The sequence below is a fragment of the Mauremys reevesii genome, linkage group 6 (genome assembly GCF_016161935.1).
Source record: "Mauremys reevesii isolate NIE-2019 linkage group 6, ASM1616193v1, whole genome shotgun sequence".
In the NCBI taxonomy this organism is placed as follows: domain Eukaryota; kingdom Metazoa; phylum Chordata; order Testudines; family Geoemydidae; genus Mauremys; species Mauremys reevesii.
In genome coordinates this window covers 3,723,492-3,741,113 of record NC_052628.1, presented here as the reverse complement: position 1 = coordinate 3,741,113, position 17,622 = coordinate 3,723,492, and the positions used below count along the sequence as shown (strand labels likewise).

General features: G+C 53.0%; 1 protein-coding gene across 5 annotated transcripts in view; it reads right to left on the bottom strand.

The window, feature by feature from the left end:
• The window catches only part of CNTFR (ciliary neurotrophic factor receptor), a 414,593-nt gene that overhangs the window by 285,982 nt on the left and 110,989 nt on the right, over positions 1-17,622 (bottom strand). The window contains exon 1 of one of the 5 annotated variants that reach the window (XM_039545266.1): positions 8,389-8,426. The exons of the other annotated variants lie outside the window; for them this stretch is intronic. The gene's annotated coding sequence lies outside the window, so the exon portion shown is untranslated. Of the gene's footprint in view, positions 1-8,388; positions 8,427-17,622 lie in introns of those variants that run through there. 5 annotated transcript variants of the gene reach the window in all.

Below are 17,622 nucleotides of genomic sequence, written 5' to 3'. Positions count from 1 at the left end.
TAAATCAAATGCTCCTATATACCTGCTTATAACACACGGACAGAGGGACAGGCGATGAAATTGAAAGGCAACAAATTTAAAACTGCTACAAGAAATAGGTCTATTACCAAGTGCGGGGTTATAGCCTGTGGAACTCACTGACACAAGGTATTGTAGTGACCCAGAGCTTAGCTGGATTCAAAAAAGATTTAGACATTTATGTGACCAGTAAAAGTATCCAGTTACATTAGAAATGTTAAAAGTTGATAAGGGACATAAACCCCCCCCATTTCAGAGTATAACACAGCAGCTAACTCATGCGAGGACACATCATCTATAGGCAGATTATTCCATAACTGTCCATTCATAATAAATAACAATAATATCATCTAGCTCTTATACAGCACTTTTCACCTGTAGATCTCAACATACTTTACCAAGGAGGGTAGTATCATTATCCTCATTTTACAGATAGGAAACTGAGGCACGGAAAGGGCAAGTGATTTGTTCAAGGTCACCCAGCAGACCAGTCGCAGAGCAGAGAATGTAACCAGGTCTCCTGAATCCCAGTCTAGTGCTCAACCCACTAGTCTACACGTCCTGTCCGGGACCAGATACATGGTTCTGCTCGGATAGGACAGTTTCTATACCCTTAGATGAACACATGCACACAGTGTTCTAGGAACTGCCAGGCTGGATCAGATCCCAGGTCCACATAGTCTGGTGTCAGGATGCTTGTGAGGACGGTGCCAGAAATGGTGCAGGAGGAATATAAGGGGTAACCTGCCCCCAGGGGAGGCTGCCCCCACCTCACCATTAGTGCGAGGTTGCTCAGTTCATGCCCTGAAGCAGGAGGGTTTACGTTTCCTGCAAACCTCTTGATTATTTTTTGGTATTTACTATGACACTGCTGGATGGTTTTAGTTACAGACCCGTCTGTTGTCAGATGCTACCGGTGTGGTGCTCTGCTCTGTTCCTTGTTAATATCACTCGGCTGCGTGCGTGTGTTCCCTCTGTGTGCTGCCCCAGCTCTGCGCAGATCGCTGACACAGCAGACCCGAAGAGAACCCCCAATGACCACAGACTCTAGTAAGGTACGAAGGCACGTTGGCCAGGTTTATTGTCGCAGAGAAACACAGTCTCCAGCTCCCTGGCAAACAAAGTCCAAGGTGCTGCTAAGATGCAGCTAGCCAGTACTTATGTGTTCCCTGGCAATGGACTCAGCTCAGTCAGTGGTGGGACTTTCCACTGCCCCCTCGGCTGGACAAAGACACCGCCCCAGGGATGCATTCTTACACAGGGGTACAAACAAGTTCCACATCACTCCTGATGTATGAGGTGCAACCCCTCTACGTAGCAAGGTACAACCCCTCTACGTAGTAAGCTGACGGCTCTCACCTTGTACATGTTGGTTGGAACAAAACAACTCTATCCATCATATTACCCTTTTGGCCCTGTCATTGGGATGGGTCAGCCTGTTCCTTGTTATCTGTGTGGAGTGTACAAGGATGCGAATGTTCTGCTATCTGGTGTCCAGCACCTTTTAGGTACGTATCTTCTTGCAGCATCAGCCCTTTCCTTGCCAGCTTCTGTGAGCAGGGCCTGCCTCTGGCTCACAGCTTCACTTTGCTTTATGTTAGCAAAGTCTTGACCATTACTTTAGTTCAGGCCTCAGGCCTCATACCGGGCCTCCAATACCAAGGTTTATATCTTAGGGCCTCCTCTTACTACACCGTCTAATCCCTTTTATCAGAAACACAATCTACAAATCCTTAATCCAGACCTGATGCGGCCCCGCAGCATGTTCCTTCTTCCACCAGTCACTCTACACACACCAATTCATCCTCACAGCAGCGCTGTGTGGGAGGGACGCCACTGGTATGAACACAGCTATACAGACAGGGGAAACCGAGGCAGGGAGATTATGGCCAACATTTATGTAACGTAGCCACTACTTTCACGTGCTTCGATTTGGGATGAGTACCGGCCCAACCCACAACTGGGGTCAATGGGATGCTCTTACGCCCCTGACAATGGGGCCCAAGGCTCCTCGAAGTTGGATTCTGAAAAAATGGAGGCCCCCCCCCAACAAAAACATGGGTCTGACGTGACCGATGGGTCAGTGAAGAAAGAGAGCCTTCTGATGGACAGGTTAAACTCTGCCGCTGAAAGGTCCCGGTGCCGTGTTCCTGAGGGGCAGCATTCTGGAGGCCGCACACACGATCTCCAGGCATCAAAAAGCCCCATCAGGAATTATATTCTTCCCATCTCCAGCTTTGCCCTAACTGCCCCGCCCCTGCCCCCACCCCCTTGCACTTCACTCTGCCTTTTTCCAGGGCCTGGTGATTTCCTAGCCGATGAACGCATTACCACCTCCTTCTGCAACACCTCGCGGCCGCTCGCATTTCAGGCAGGGCGAGAAAAAGATGAAGTATGAAAATCCCTTTCCTTTCCAACCCGGTCGTCCCGGCGTCGGGTGAGCTGCTCAGACAAAAGGACTGGGAAACTGCACAGGCTGAACACGAGCGTCTGAACCAAACTCACACCATATGCAGGTGGCGGGGAAAGAGATCTCCCTTCCCCCCTTCCAGACCTCTCTATCGCCCCGGAGCAAACTCTGCCTCTGCAAGCTAATGCATGGCCAAAGTCCAGCCTGTCTGCACTGAGAAAGGGACCTCTCTCTGTCCGCTCTGCGCAGCCCGATATCGTCTTTGATCATGGAATGCCAGTGGAGAGACACAAATACGGATAGGGTAGCGCAAGGGGTCGGGTCCTGCCCATTTACACTGGGTGGGCTTGAGGAGCACCAGGAAGGCAGCACCGGATTTACCTGTCCCGGTCGCACAGAAAGGGCTGGGGGGTGTCACAGTCTTCTGACAGGGACTGCAAGGACTCTAATTTTGCACCCACAGCCACTCGCGATTGGCCGTAAATGTCTGACTGCCCCATTGCACCCAGAGTGTCCGAATTCTAGCATTCCCACCCAGGTGACAGCACCTGGCGCTGGGTAACTGCGACTTATCCAAGGAGCAAAAAGAAGGCTGGATCCAGCAAACCTTACTCATATAAACAGTTTTTATCCACATGCGGAGTCACACTGAAATCAGTGGGTCTCCTCCCCGGAGAAGGGATTGCGGGATCTGGCCTATGAAGCCCCAGGTGCAGTCAGACACCTGTAAGGATCATTCTTGGTCTGCTCAGCAGCAGGTACTGTAAATGCGGGATTAGAGGTTCAGATTCTCCCCAAGCAGGCTTGGCAATGTATTCTGGCAATGCATACCCGCCCCAAACTCCACCCACCCTAGAAGCTGCAATATAAAGAGAGGGCTTTGTAATTCCCTCTCAAGTTAAACAGGCCAAACTTTAGCCCCTTACAGAGGGCCTGTCTTGGCAGTGTGGGTGTACGTACCTGTGAAACCGTGATACCATTTTGTTCTGTGTTGGTGCAGCATGTTAAAAAAAAAAAAGGACAGACAGACAGACACAGACACACACATACCACGCCCTCTCCTGAAGACTTTATTTTTGTTCTTTCTTCCTGCTGTCTCTCTTACTTTAAAGCATCAGATCACAAAGGCCAGGCTGAAGTGCATAAGAGCTGGGGATAAAGCAGTCTGGCTCAAGAGGATCTGGCTCTGGAACAATCTCCCAGAGGAGATCTGGGGAATCCAGAGTCTGACCATCTTTAGGAAATATTGCAAAACCTTCCTCCTTGAGCAGGACTTCCCACTGTGACACTCACAATTCAAATACCCCTTTTATTCTCCCCCCTCCCCTGAAAAACCCCTACCCCAAACAGAGTGCTGACCCCAAAAAGGGAGAACAGAGACTCCACAGAGTCCCCGGTAGACTTCACTATTACTATTGATTTTACGTGGAAGGATAGCGAGATAGAGGGATAGTTAGAGAGATCTCATATTTAGAAATTTTGAAACTCATCCATCTGTAAATACAGTGATGCTGGATAATGACAAAGCTCCTCCGAAGGTGCTGAGCTCAGCAGATTTCTCTACAAATGATTCCTATTAGAGTAAAAAATGGCATCGCTAGTGCCTATTAGACAGTCCAAGCCTGACATAAAAGAGGCATTAAAGAAAAACATATGTTCCTGCCACCCATCTTTATAGAGTAGCGAGGAACTCAGGCTTTAATGGAACCACCATCTATCACTGACCCAGCCTGATGCCCACAGCCCTAGCAAACCACTGCAAACACAACAGGTCTCCTCCTGGGCTGAAACCAGGGACACATCAAAGGCTTCAGAAAGGCCCGGTGCTCAGATATCAAAATAACTGGCACCTTAGGATCTAAGGTTCTTCTATGGACCTCATTGCTGTAGTGTCTGAGTGACAAACAAATATCGACTACGCTTTCACAGCAGCCCTGTGAAGTAGGGACGCAGCCGTCTCCCCATTTGACAGAAGGGAAACTGAGGCACGGTGAGGTTCCATCTGTGTGCAAAGTCAGGCTCAAACTCAGATCTCCTGAAATGCCCGAGATAGATCGGGAACAACCTCAGCATTCAGCTGCACCTTGTTTTTCCACTACAGACACGTCTCTCTGCATTCTTCACCTGCAATCACATCTTCATATGGGAGCCATGCCCTCTCTGTGTCCATCACCCTTCTCCCCAGGGGCACCGTGCGCATGTCCCCTCCCCAACCGCCCTCAGTTCTCCAGCATCCTGGCATCATCTGCCTCCGCCATTATATCGTATCTATAACATTACGCACAAAACACTATGCTAGACGGATGTTAAGGTGGCAAAGCCAATCGCTCAGAAGCCAGGAAATACCAGAATTAAGAGTTGCTCAGGCAAACTTAATTCAGCCACCTTGTGCGCATGCACAAGGATCCAGCCTTTAATTCCACAATCATGCGTGGTTTTTTCCCACAGGACCCCTGTCTCATGCAGTGCACAGGATGCACCTGCTCTGGGGAGGAATCCGGGCTGTGCAGTGAAGGAGGCCGCAGAAGCTGGAAGGGGTGGAGTGAATGCAGCAGGGAATGGCAGGAAGAGAAAGGACAGACTCATGGTTACCGCAGTTGAAGGCAGTCCTGGAGAACTGTATTCCAACCCTGCTTCTGCTCCCTACCTGCCTTCCACCAAAACTGACCCCCTGGCCCAGTCTCCCTGTTCCAATCTACTTCCTCCACTCCAGTCCGGCTCTTGTCTCCTCTGCATTTGAGTCAGGCAGCTTCCTCCTCCAACCAGCCGGGGAAGCACTGATAACCCAGGAGAGACAGGCTCCCTGCTTTGTCAATTGCAGGGGACATCTTGCTCAGCTTTTGCACCCACCAGCTGGAGGATGCTCAGTCACTCTGGGGGGAGAGGGGAGTAGCGTGTGGGCCGGCTATGAGGCACTGGAGCATGCTCAGTGCTGACAATCTGGAGAATCTAGCTTTCAAATGCTGCCTCTTCTGAGCATGTGCGAACTCAGATTTTTCACAGGTTCATAACAGGGCCAAAGTTCACGGGGACAGGAAAAGGCACATTGTGGGCACTGGGGTGACTCCCCTGTTCAATTTCAAGTCCCCAGTCCAAAGCATGGGAGTGCTGGACGTCCTCAACAAAACATGGGTTCACATTATTATTATTTTTTTCTTTAATAAGAGCCAAACACTGAACTTTTCTGTACTCTCCTTCCTGGAAACAGCTGAACTGTTTGAGCTGAAACTTTCCAAAAAAATTCCGCCTGAGACAGGCACTCGGCATGGGAAAATTTACTCTAAACGGTTAAAGGTTGACAAAATTATAAGCAACTGGAAACAGGGTCTTATAATGGGAAGTGTCAGGCAACCTTAACAATAGGTAATGCTACCAGATCCACCCGTAATATTGGGAAGGGAGGAGAGTCCAGGATACACACGAGGCAAAATTATTGGGTAGAGATCTTTGTATATTCTGCTCCTCCGTACATTTCTGATCTCCCTTCCTTTCTCCCGGAGAGCTGCTAACATTTCTCTTTAGATCAGTCATCTAATGTAGGCCTTGATCCTGCAATCTGATCCGCATGGCTCTTGCACCCAAAGGGAGACACCCAGAAGTGCAGGACCAGTTGCAGGATCGGGGCCGCAGCCTGTACAGCTCTTTGCTGTGGGGACTTGGTCTTCTTACACATCTGCAAAACATCGTGACAAAGCTACGGTGCTGTATGAAAAAAATAACTGGTGTAAATCAGCACTGACTTCAGTGGAGCTGCATCCATCGACACAAGCTGCAGCACTGGTCCATTGGCTCCAATGAGCCTGATTAATACCAGCTGGGGATCCGGCCCATTGACTCCAGTGAACCTGATTAATACCAGATGGGGATCCGGCCCATTGACTCCAAGGGAGCTCTGCCAATTTACACCACCTGAGAATATGGCCTAATAATTAGTAACAACATAAGGTAACGGATCAGTGACAGGATCAATACATATTCTGCATAAAAAAAATAAAAGAAAAATGAACTTTTCATACAGCAGGAGCCTAGACACCATGGAGAGTGCCAGCAATCACTGGAAAGACTGCATTCCTCTGTGAACACTCCAAACGGGATAAGAGGTGGGGCTTTAACGGTGAGACTCCTCCCCCACTGAGAGGCCCCTCCCCTTCTGAGCAAACAACACAGGTGTGCAGAGTGTGATCGGGTGTGAACTCCTCCTACCAAAAGTTTAAACAATGAGTTTTCCACCTTAACCTTCAAAATATTTAATTTCGTGCTGGAGCCGCACCAGTTTTGCAAAGGGAAGAGACGAGAAGCCAGCTGCTTTCAAATGAACCCCGAATGCGTCTGCAGCGCCAGCCACCCCCGGGGCCCTCCGCTCAGCTCTTTCACCGTCTGAGAATTGCTTTCATATCGGCGAGGAGGCTTGGTTTCAAGCCTGAGAGTTGCTTGACTGACGACCCTTTTGACCAGCAGCACAGGCACTTTCCATCCCGCTGCTAAAATGAAAGGTTCCTTTGTTCAGATACATCAATGACTTCCACTGCGCTGCAGAAACATCTACAGCCAGAGATGGAAAAGCAGGCAGCGGCTGTCTGCAGAGTACAGGGTACCCTGGTGCGGAGCAAGGAGAGGAGGAGTGTGAGAGGAGGGAGAGCAAATGAGCCAGAGTGGGGGAGAGATGGAGCGAAGGAGAAAGATGAAAGGAGGAAGATGGGGAGGGACTAGGAGACCATGAGGGAGGAAGAGAGGTAGAATGAAATAGGGAGGGAGAAAGACAGGGAGGGAAAAGGGAAGATGGGGCTTGAGGGAGGAGGCAACGCGCAGAGGACACGTCTCTACTTGTTCGGAACAGGTTTGGCACACGCCCGCGAAGCAGCCCTGACCAAAGAGATGGACCCAAAGGGGGCCGGGAGGAAGAACCGACACCAGGCAGGGGCGGCTGCAATAGACCAAGGAAGGTCGGAAAGTTGAACTCCCTGGGTGTGTGATGAAAGATGAAAGGATGCTCAGCCCTCGGCCGATGAGGAGAGAGAAACCCCCTCCCGTGTCCCGGGTCCCATCAGCCCTTTACATACCAGGGTGCCCTGGGGCGGAGAGGAGTTTGAGTCAGGCCTTTCCAGGGACTCCAGGAACGCTAGACACAACATGCTTAGGGGGGAGGCCTTATACCGGGGCAGGCACACGTTTGGGCCTGAGGGCCACATTGGGTTTCGGACATTGTATGGAGGGCTGGTTAGGGGAGGGGGTCGTGGCCCGGCCCCCACCTCCTATCTGCCCCTCAGGACTCCTGCCCTATCCAACCCCCACTGTTCCCTGACGGCCCCTCTGGGACCCCTGCCCCATCCACACACCGCTGCTCCCTGTCCCCTTACCGCGCCGCCGCCGCCGCATCCAACCCCTCCTCTCATTCCTGACTGCCACCCCGGGGCCCCTGCCCCCATGCAACCCCGTTCCCCCCGATCACCATCCACAGCCCCGCCTGACCACCACCCCAAACTCCCCTGCCCTCTATCCAGCCCCTGCTGCTCCCTGCCCCCTAACCGCGCTGCCTGGAGCTCCGGTGGCTGGCGGCGCTACAGACGCGCCTCCCGGCTGGAGCCAGGCCACGCTGCTGCCACCGCACAGCACAGAGACCAGGTCAGGCCGGCTCTGCAGCTGCGCTGCCCCAGGAGCTCACAGCCCCACCGCCCAGAGCATTGCGCCGGCGGCAGGGCGAGCGAGCTGAGGTTGCAGGGGGACAGGACAGCAGGGGAGGGGCCGGGGGCCAGGAGCTCGGGGGCTGGGCAGGACAGGCCCACCGGCCGGATGTGGCCCGTGGGCCGTAGTTTTCCCACCCCTGCCCTACACCAACCCTCTGGCCCACAGAGGAGGGATTAGCACAGGGGAGAGCTAGGATGATTCCCTCTCCGCCCCCCACAGACCCGTCCACACATGAACATCCCCAGCAGCACGGCACGGGGGCACGGCCAACTCACTTTGCACTGGAGCCGACCCAAGGAGACGGTCTACGGGGAACCGAGCCCCATCCCGGCGAGGGAGGGAGGAGAGTCTGTCGCTGGAAACAGGGCTGCTTGGGGGCGCCAAGCCAAACCCGCTGGGGTCCTCGCTGCTTTGACTCGGACGAGATCCCACCGTAGCCACGAGGGGAGTCACAGGTGAGCCGGCTGCCCCCCCCCCACACCGCCCGGGAGCCGAACGTGTGCGTGAGTGGGGTCGTGTGCTGTTCTCACTTGGGCTGGCGCCGTCGAAGCAGCATCCCAGAGAGACAGCCAGGAGGGGGAGGGGGAGACCCACTGCCAAACCTCGTCTCTTCGCAATAAAACAACACGGCCAAACGATTGCTCAACCCGGGGTCAGGCCGGTCCCAGCGGCCTGCGGTCTCTCGGTTTGTGGGGAAGGAGCGGAGGGGGGCACTGCCTTCAACCCCCACAGTAACGAGGGGGCAGCCACTCTGATCCATGCAGGAGCCCCCTGCTCGGAGCACCCTCTGATGGGGGCACTGGTGGGGGGAGATCCCTGCTCACAGCAGGCTGGGGGTTATTTATAATCGCTCGCAGTGCGGCCCCATTGTGCGGGGAGAGCCAGGCCCCTCCTCACGGAGCGTTGGGGTCAGGGCAAGGAATGGACTCCAGTCCCCAGAAGCATCCACAACTCGTTCCAGCCCTGGTTCTTAGAAAGCGGCTGGAACAGAGCCACATGTTTCCAAGATTTGGGGAGCAGGGAGGGGGTTTCATTCCCTTCCTCCACCTCCTTGCACTCCACACTTTCGGGCGGGGAGGGGAGAACACAAGCTGAGGTTTGGTGGGGGGTGAGCTCTGGAAAAGCGAGCGCGGCGGTTAGCTGGGAGGCAGGGTTTCAACACCTGCTGCTGTGAACTCGGCCGCTGACCTGAGAGGGGGTGACGCAAGGGAAAGGATTCCAGAGGCTTTTGGCAGCTTGCGGCGTTCAGCGCACGCTCGATGGCTCCTTTGGGTGCCGACGAGAGGCTCAGCGCATGAGCTCAGTGTGCAAGGCATTATGGAGTCACGTGGGCGTGCGGGGCTCCCCTGCGGACACAGGGAGCGGGGCTGGAATGTCTGAGGGGGGCGGGTGCACGCCCCACACTCTCTGTATGTGCACACACGCACGAGCACCGTGCGCGGATCTCCTTGTGCGTGCAGACGTGCTTGGGGACATATGCGCGCGCGCGCACACACACACAGATATTCTCACTGCATCCGTCTGGGTCTGAAGGCATGTGTACACACACACACACACACGCACACGCCTTCTCTCTGCATGTCTCCACACGGGTGCACGTACGTGTGTGTGTCCAAATATTCTGTATGTCAGGGCGTGTATCTGGGTCGGTCTATCTGGGTTTCCTATGTCCGTCTCTTTGCACACGCGTGTGTCACAGGCGAGATCTGCTCGCCTGTGCAAGCGACTCCACCTGTGGAACGTGACTGACACTAGGACACAAAAGCTGCTCCCGTGTTGGACGACGTGGCCATGACGTTTTCTCCAGAACAATTTCTGATTGTTAAACCAGGATTAAGCGGGAGGAATGGAAAGTGGATTAGCAACCCCCCCTCTCCCCCAGCTCTCCTTCCTGCGCCTGTCACTAGCCCAGGCCTTTTTTCCAAACCCAGCCTCTGCCAGAGGGAAGAGCTGGAGGATTAACCTCTCGAGCGCTGTGCTCGGGGCAGGTGCTGCAGTGGAAATGCAAAGCTCCGCCGAGCGGGACGGGAAGCGTCTGTGACCCTGGGGGAAGAGTGACATTTGGAGAGGAACCCGGGGGCCAGCACCTTCACCAAATGGTTCCGATCCGTCGGCTGCATCTGTGCAAGTGACTTTTCGGAGATTCACAAAAGCTGCTCCCTGCTCCAAGGCCCCTACGATCTGTGTAGAGATACAACGGCGAGTTTACCCTCCTATGGGCAGAAGGCAGATTTCGGTGGCTTTTACCCATCGCCCCAAGGCAAAAACTTGCCAGTTTCCCCAGAGGAAGTTGCCTTTAGTTTCCCTAATCAAACCCCAGGGAGCTGGGGGTAAGGAGATGGGGTTGCTTCCCTTGGCTGCTAAGAATTACCCCCCCTTCCTTGCCCCCCATTACAGCTCTGCACAATCTATGTGCTAGGCGGAGCTGACTGGGTGAACGGGGGCAGAAAAGAAAACCTTCACGTCAGAGGGAGACGGACATTAGAGATGGGAGAGACCATGCTGCTCCCAACAATGCATTTTCTGTGCAGGGCAATGCGAGGGGCCTTTTACTCCATGCAAACAATCTGCCCTTAAGGGACAGAGCCAGATCTCCAGCCTAATTGCATCCTTTAGCCCATGGGGCCACCCTGACCCATTCCCCCTCTGCCTGGGATACTGCCGAACCAGCTCCTACCTCGAATACAATGAAATGTGACTTAAATGAAAGCACTGTAGTGGTCTTACTCGCTGGATCCCACCCTGCTACCTAATCGGTTGGGAAACAGCACTAACCCCTCTGAATGGAGATGGAGTGCTTCCCTCCTGCTGCAACAGGCCACCCGAGCTTCCTTGCCTTCTCCTCTGCTCTGGCAAGCATGGGGAGGGGAAAAGGTCTGTGGCTGCAGCAGACTCTGCTGGCTGGGGAAGAGGGGGGAAGTGGATGGTGTCCTGTCCCTGTCCAGATAGGGAAGGAGAAATCCGTGGTGGCTGTTGCTGGCCCAGCTAGAGGAGCGAAGGCAAGGGCAAGCCGTGCTGTCTGGCTAGCTGAAGGGAGGGACCAGCCGGCCTTGCTGCACCCACCTGGGGAATTAAGCCATCTCCCTCCTGATGTTCCTTCCTTATCGTGAAATGATTTTGTGCCAAACACATTTCACTAACCGGTGCATTGCACTTTTGTGCAAAATTGCCCCAGTCTGTAGAGAGGGACCAATCCCTCCGTGATCATTTCTACCCCAATCCCTTCGTCCCATGAGCGTATTTCCATCATGCCCATGCGTTGCTATCCTCCAGCACATGTGCGCACAAACACACACACCGTCTGTCCAGAGTTCAAGGCTGCAAAATTCTAAGAGGGAGCTGGAGGCCGGGTTGCTGGCATGAATGGATGCCAAGTTCTGCAACAACGGAAGGATCGGGTATGAATTTTGCAAGCGATACCATGTCTCTGTGGCAAAGGGGAACAAGGACTACTTGTCCTGCTGACAGAGGAGTACAGAGTCCTACATAGCTCTCCTCCCCCCAGCACAAAAATTCAGGAAGCATCAATTGTCTCCTCTGCCTTAAGCATCATGTATTATTTACCACGTGCCTCTCAACTCAGTAATATCTGTCCGTCTCCCTGCAGCACTTCAGGGAAACAAATGCCAAGTAAGCGCATGCGCCGGTACAAGCATGTGCAGGACCCCAGGGTCTGGGAGCAGGCACCTGTGCACCAGGATGCAGCTAGCCTTTGGGAGCCAGGAAGCCCATGGGCCTCTCCCCCAAACTCCCTCAATGTCCAGGACACAAACATCCCAGCTTTAGTTTAAAATGAAACAGGCCCTAGCCCTTTGCTCCAGCAAAGAGAGCCTGGACTCAGAGCAACCAGCTTCCTCGGGCTGCCAACCCTACATCAACCAGGCCTGGCCCTGGGGAACTGCAAACACCACAGCCACTGAGGCCTTGCTGTTCTGCCGACCTCCTGGCTGGGGGTGATGATGGTGGACAGGAGTGGGGGAGGGGGTTGAGATTGTTTTGCCATCCCATTAAAAAGGCTCAGGCCAGTTCTGAAGAAGGGTGCACGCCCTGGCCTGGGTGAGGGCACACCTGTTGGTGCATAGGCAGCGACTGCCACCGCGGTTTGGAACCAGGATTTTAATACCAAAGCAGACTCCCCTCCCACCGGAGCTGCCAGAGCAGCTCCACTAGCTGGGGCCAGCTGGCAAGAGCTGCCCTGCCCAGATCTGTCACATGCTTCACAAGCCCACACATCTGGGTGGATCTGCCAGCACAGGGGGGGTGTCGCTAGGTGTCTGCAGGGGCGAGCTCTTGTCAGCAGCACACTGGATGTGTCTCTCTAGATGTCCGCTGCTGCTGCTTCTGCATGCAGGCTTCACTCTGGGGGATGGGAAGGCTTCAGCTCCAAGCTATGCCAGGGCCTGCATGCAGGCAATTTGCAATTAACTCCTTTTGACGCGGCCAGGAGACAAATGACTGTAATTTACAAATAGACTTTATCTTCAAACGAATGCCTTAACCGACACCTATTGATTTCGGCTCCCCCTTTGGAGAACTTCCTGCAATTAAATTGTCACATCCCTAATACCCATGTAAAAATGAGCCAGATACTGCATTTCGCACAGCACCTCCCCCGGGCAGGGAGCACAAAACCCATTTGCCAAGTTCTCTTTTACTCTCAGTTAGGCGAGAGATCAAATTCAGCTAACCGCTAGAAAGTGGAGCTTTTAGCTGCCGCTCTGGGGCTGCCAGCCAAGTCGCACAGACAGCTCAAATTATGCCGACCCTGTCCTGGCTTGTCTCCGATGGACCCAACTCATCTGGGAGCTGTGCCTTGCGAGCCAGCCTCTCGGCTCGGGCACAGGCACAGAGCCCAGCAAGACAGAAGGCTGCTGGGTGAGCAGCTCAGCTGGGAGCCCAGGAGAGACAGTGAGTTTCTTTTTTATCTGGTCTCAGGGCTTAAGCCAGCAGCAAGGCAAACCTTTGCTGAACACTCCAGCATAGACGTGGGAACTAGGAGTGCAGGGGGGGCTGTAGCACCCCCAGTTTTTGTGCAGGGTCCCACCCACCACCCCACACTCAGGGTCCCGCCCAGCACCTGAGGTCCTGACTCCCAGCTGCCAGACCTGCGCCCAGGGCTCTTTTCCTGGCCCTGCCCCAGGCCCCAGCTCTGGGGGGTAGGGGGACACAGATGGGAGTAAGGGGGGGTGAGGTAAAAAGTTTGGGGTGGGGACCACTGGCTTTCAGCACCCCCACTGTCAAAAATGTTCCAGCTGCCACTGGGCTCCACACATGGGTACGAAGATCTGAGCTGCTCTGGTGCAGCTCACCTCCACGTCACTAGTGCCAGCCATCCGCAGTGGGGATTAGCACAGGGCCAGGGAGACGAGGGCACCAGTACAGACAGGCCCTCAGCTTGTTGCCATCTCCCCGTGGTCTGTTCTCCCGGTGACCAACTGGGGACATTTCATGTATTTAAACAAATCTCAGCTCGCAGTGGAATTCTGCAGGCTTGGCCTCCAGCTGCTGATTCAAACTCCGTCCACAGAGGGACAGAGATCCAAGCGGCCAACGCTCGTAGCCCTGGCAGTGCCGCCATCTTGGATCCGATATCAGAACGTCTCGCTGGAGACCCAAGGTATTTAGAGACGGCCGTGGGGTGGCTCTCTGTAGGAGCAGATGAGGTGGGAATTGCTTTTCCCTCCCAGGGCCAATTATGCTTCATCTTTAAAAGCTGGGACGCTATCATCACCATGACACCAACAGACTCATTTTCCCTCCTCCCAACTCAGTGCTAACGATGCTGCGACACAAACAGACTCAGAGACTGACTGGCCCAGTGCAGTGCATCTCACCCGAGCCACCGGCCGTGACGAGATTGTTCCCTACAGTGTATTTCCCAGTGACTGGCCCAGACTCCCCCCCACCCCCCGGCACATAATGATAGATTCTACTGTCGGTTCTGCTCACACGAATCTGGAGTGACTCCTCAGAAGATTCCCTGCGGTTTATACCCTGGGGCTGCTAACAGCCACAAGGCCAGAAGCTGCAACCCTAAATCATGCAAAGTAGCACATCTGACCTCAGTGCAACAGCTCACGTGAATAAGGCACCAGAGGACTGAAAAAGGGCAAATGTAGTGCCAGTTTATAGCAAAGGGAAATAAGGACAACTTGGGGAATTACAGACCAGGCAGCTTCACTTCTGTACCCCCAAAGATAATGGAGCAAATAATTAAGCAATCAATTTACAAACACCTAGAAGATCGTAGGGTGATAAGTAACAGTCAGCATGGATTTGTCAAGAAGAAATCCTGTCAAACCACCCTACTGGCTTTCTTTGACAGGGTAACAAGCCTTGTGGATGGGGGGAAGCGGTAGACGTGGTATATCTTGACTTTAACAAGATTTGATACCGTCTCACATGACCTTCTCATAAACAAACCAAGTAAACACAGCCTAGATGGAGCTACTATAAGGTGGGTGCATAACTGGTTGGAAAACCATTCCCAGAGAGTAGTTATCAGTGGTTCACAGTCATGCTGGAAGGGCATAACGAGTGGGGTCCCGCAGGGATCAGTTCTGGGTCCGGTTCTGTTCAGTATCTTCATCAATGATTTAGAGAATGGCACAGAAAGTACAGTTACAAAGTTTGTGGATAATATTAAGCTGGGAGGGGTTGCAAATGCTCTGGAGTATAGGATTAAAATTCAAAATGATCTGGACAAACTGGAGAAATGGTCTGAAGTAAATAGGATGAAATTCAATAAGGACAAATGCAAAGTGCTCCACTTAGGCAGGAACAATCTGTTGCACACACACAAATGGGCAATGACGGCCTAGGAAGGAGCACTGCGGAAAGGGATCACAAGCTAAATGAGAGTCAACACTGTTGCAAAAGAAAGCGAACATCAATCTGGGATGTATTAGTGGGAGTGTTGTAAGCAAGACACGAGAAGTAATTCTTCCACTCTGCTCCGTGCTGATTAGGCCTTAACTGGAGTGTTGTGTCCAGTTCTGGGCACCACATTTCAGGAAAGTTGTGAACAAACTGGAGAAAGTCCAGAGAAGAGCAACAAAAATAATTAAAGGTCTAAAAATCATGACCTATAAGGGAAGCCTGAAAAAAACTGGGTTTGTTTATTCTTGGGAAGGGAAAACTGAGAGGGGCCATGAGACCAATTTTCAAGTACATAAAAAGTTGTTACAAGGAGGGGAAAAAAATTGTTCTCATTAACCTCTGGGGACAGGACAAGAAGCAATGGGCTTAAATTGCAGCAAGGGGGGTTTAGGTTGGACATTAGGAAAAACTTCCTACCTGTCAGAGTGGTTAAGCACTGGAATCAATTGCCTAGAGACGTTGTGAAATCTCCATCACTGGGGATTTTTAAGATCAGGTTAGACAAACACCTGCCAGGGATGGTCTAGATAATACTTAGTCCTGCTATGAGTGCAGGGGACTGGACTAGAGACCTCTTGAGGTCCCTTCCAGTCCTATGAGTCTACCATTCAGCCCAACATGGCCGAGCAGTTTCTGTTCCCAAGGTTGTCCTCAGGGTAGAACTAGATACAGTTCAGTCTATGCTGTTCCGAGTAGGGGTGTCTACTCCCAAGTTGGGTTCTATTGCTCTGTTGTCCTGGTGTGCGGCCTGAAGCTTCCTTTGCACAGTTCCATCCCGTTACTTTGGATTATGCGCCACTGACCGCAGCCCTGCCCTGTTCCTCTCCTCCCTTGGGCCCTGGTGCAAAGCCAGCTGAAACGCTGAGAGGCCTCCCTTTGGCTTTGAATCAGCCCCTGTTGCCTACGCCCTTCTGATAACCGTGGGCTGTTATCACATCCCCCCTTCACCCGCAGTTTAGCAAAGCTACTGCCTTCCTCTAATCTCTCCTGTATCAATCCCTAGAAAACCTTGGCTTTGTCCTTCAGGAAAACTGCTCTTCTCTGACGACTGAGGGAGCAGCCGCGGGAAGCCCCAGGGCTCCTGACGGCTTGGGGAGGTATTCCTGGGTTTCGGGTTCTGAACACCCCTGGAGCAGGAGCTAAGGGTGTGTCTACACTGCAGCTAGGAGTGAGCCCCAGCGAGTCTCAGAGCCTGGCACAGGCGCTGACTTTTATTTTTCATCCCCATTCTGCCCCGGGGCCCTGCTCCCACTCTGCCCCCTCCCCCAAGGCCCCGCCTTCGCTCCACTCCCTCCCCTGCCTGCCGCTCGCTGCTCTCCGCCCTCCCGCAAGCACGCCCTGGCTGGTGCGTGCTGAGCACCCCTTCTTTTTTTCCATGGGTGCATGAGCCCCGGAACACCCACAGAGTAGTGCCTGGGAAGCCTGTGTCAACAGACTCAGACTCGTGCGGCTCGGGCTGCTGGGCTAAAATTAGCCAAGTAGACCAGACTCCAGGGGATTCGGAAGGGAGATCAGAGTCTTAGCAGAGATTGTGGGCCCAGGCCTAATTCCATGCTGGCTGCCCCAGGAGCTAGCCGGCGGCTGTGGTTTGTTTCGCCGATACAGAGAATAGCTACAGTGTAATAAGGACAATCTTTCCCTCGCCAGTTACTGGCACTTAACCCACTACAGGGCAATAGGCAAATGACTGAGGAAACAGCACTGCATTGGCAACAAATGTGGCTGCATCTCTTTGCTGTGTGCGTCCGTAGCATTTGATCCACGAGACAAAAATAGCTGGGTTGAGGTGTCCCGCAAAACAACACCATGTCAGTTGAGGACAGCATCGGGGGGGGAGAAGGATACATACTGAGTCATTCCCACCAAGGTCACCGGTTCAACTCCACCCCAGGATTGGGCGTGAAAGAGTTCTTCTTATAAGTAGCTTCTCAGTGGGATTTGATAGGTCAGCAGTTAGGGCAGTAGGCTAGGACTTGGAAGACCTGTGTTCAGTTCCCTGCTTTGTCACAGCCTTTGTGTGTGGCCTTGGAAAAGTCACTTAGCCCCACCGAGCCTCAGTTTCCCATCTGTGCAATGGGGATAATAACACAGCCCTGCCCTACAGGGGGTCTGAGGATAAATGTATTAAAGATCACGATGTGCTTTGAGAAAAGCACCATAGAAAAGCCAGGTCTGCGTATTATTATATAGTGTCCCCTTGGAGGAAGTAAGGTACTGCAAGGAGGTATGTTATGAAGCATAACAGACACAAGAAAGTAAAAGCCACAGTTATAAAACTTCAAAAGAGAGGAGTTCATAGAGGGCGCCGGATATTATATCTATCATTGGCGCCGCTGGAAAGAAACTTGGAATTAAATTATGTCTGCGCCTGCGTGTAAAATGCAGCCACCTCTAGGGTGGAAAATGGCATTTGTTCCACAGAGCATAGCAACAACACACAGCCCAAGAAGAGAGAAAAATGCTGCATCTAATGGGACCTACAGGGGCCAACTGAAGAAGATAGAAAGTTATTTTCCCAAAACGGCTCTGAAGGTTGCGAAAGGCTTTCGTTTCACATCACAAGCCAGAATCTCCAGCAAACAACGCCCCCGGTACACTCTCTCAGTGCTGACTCCAAGAGGAAAAGGCAA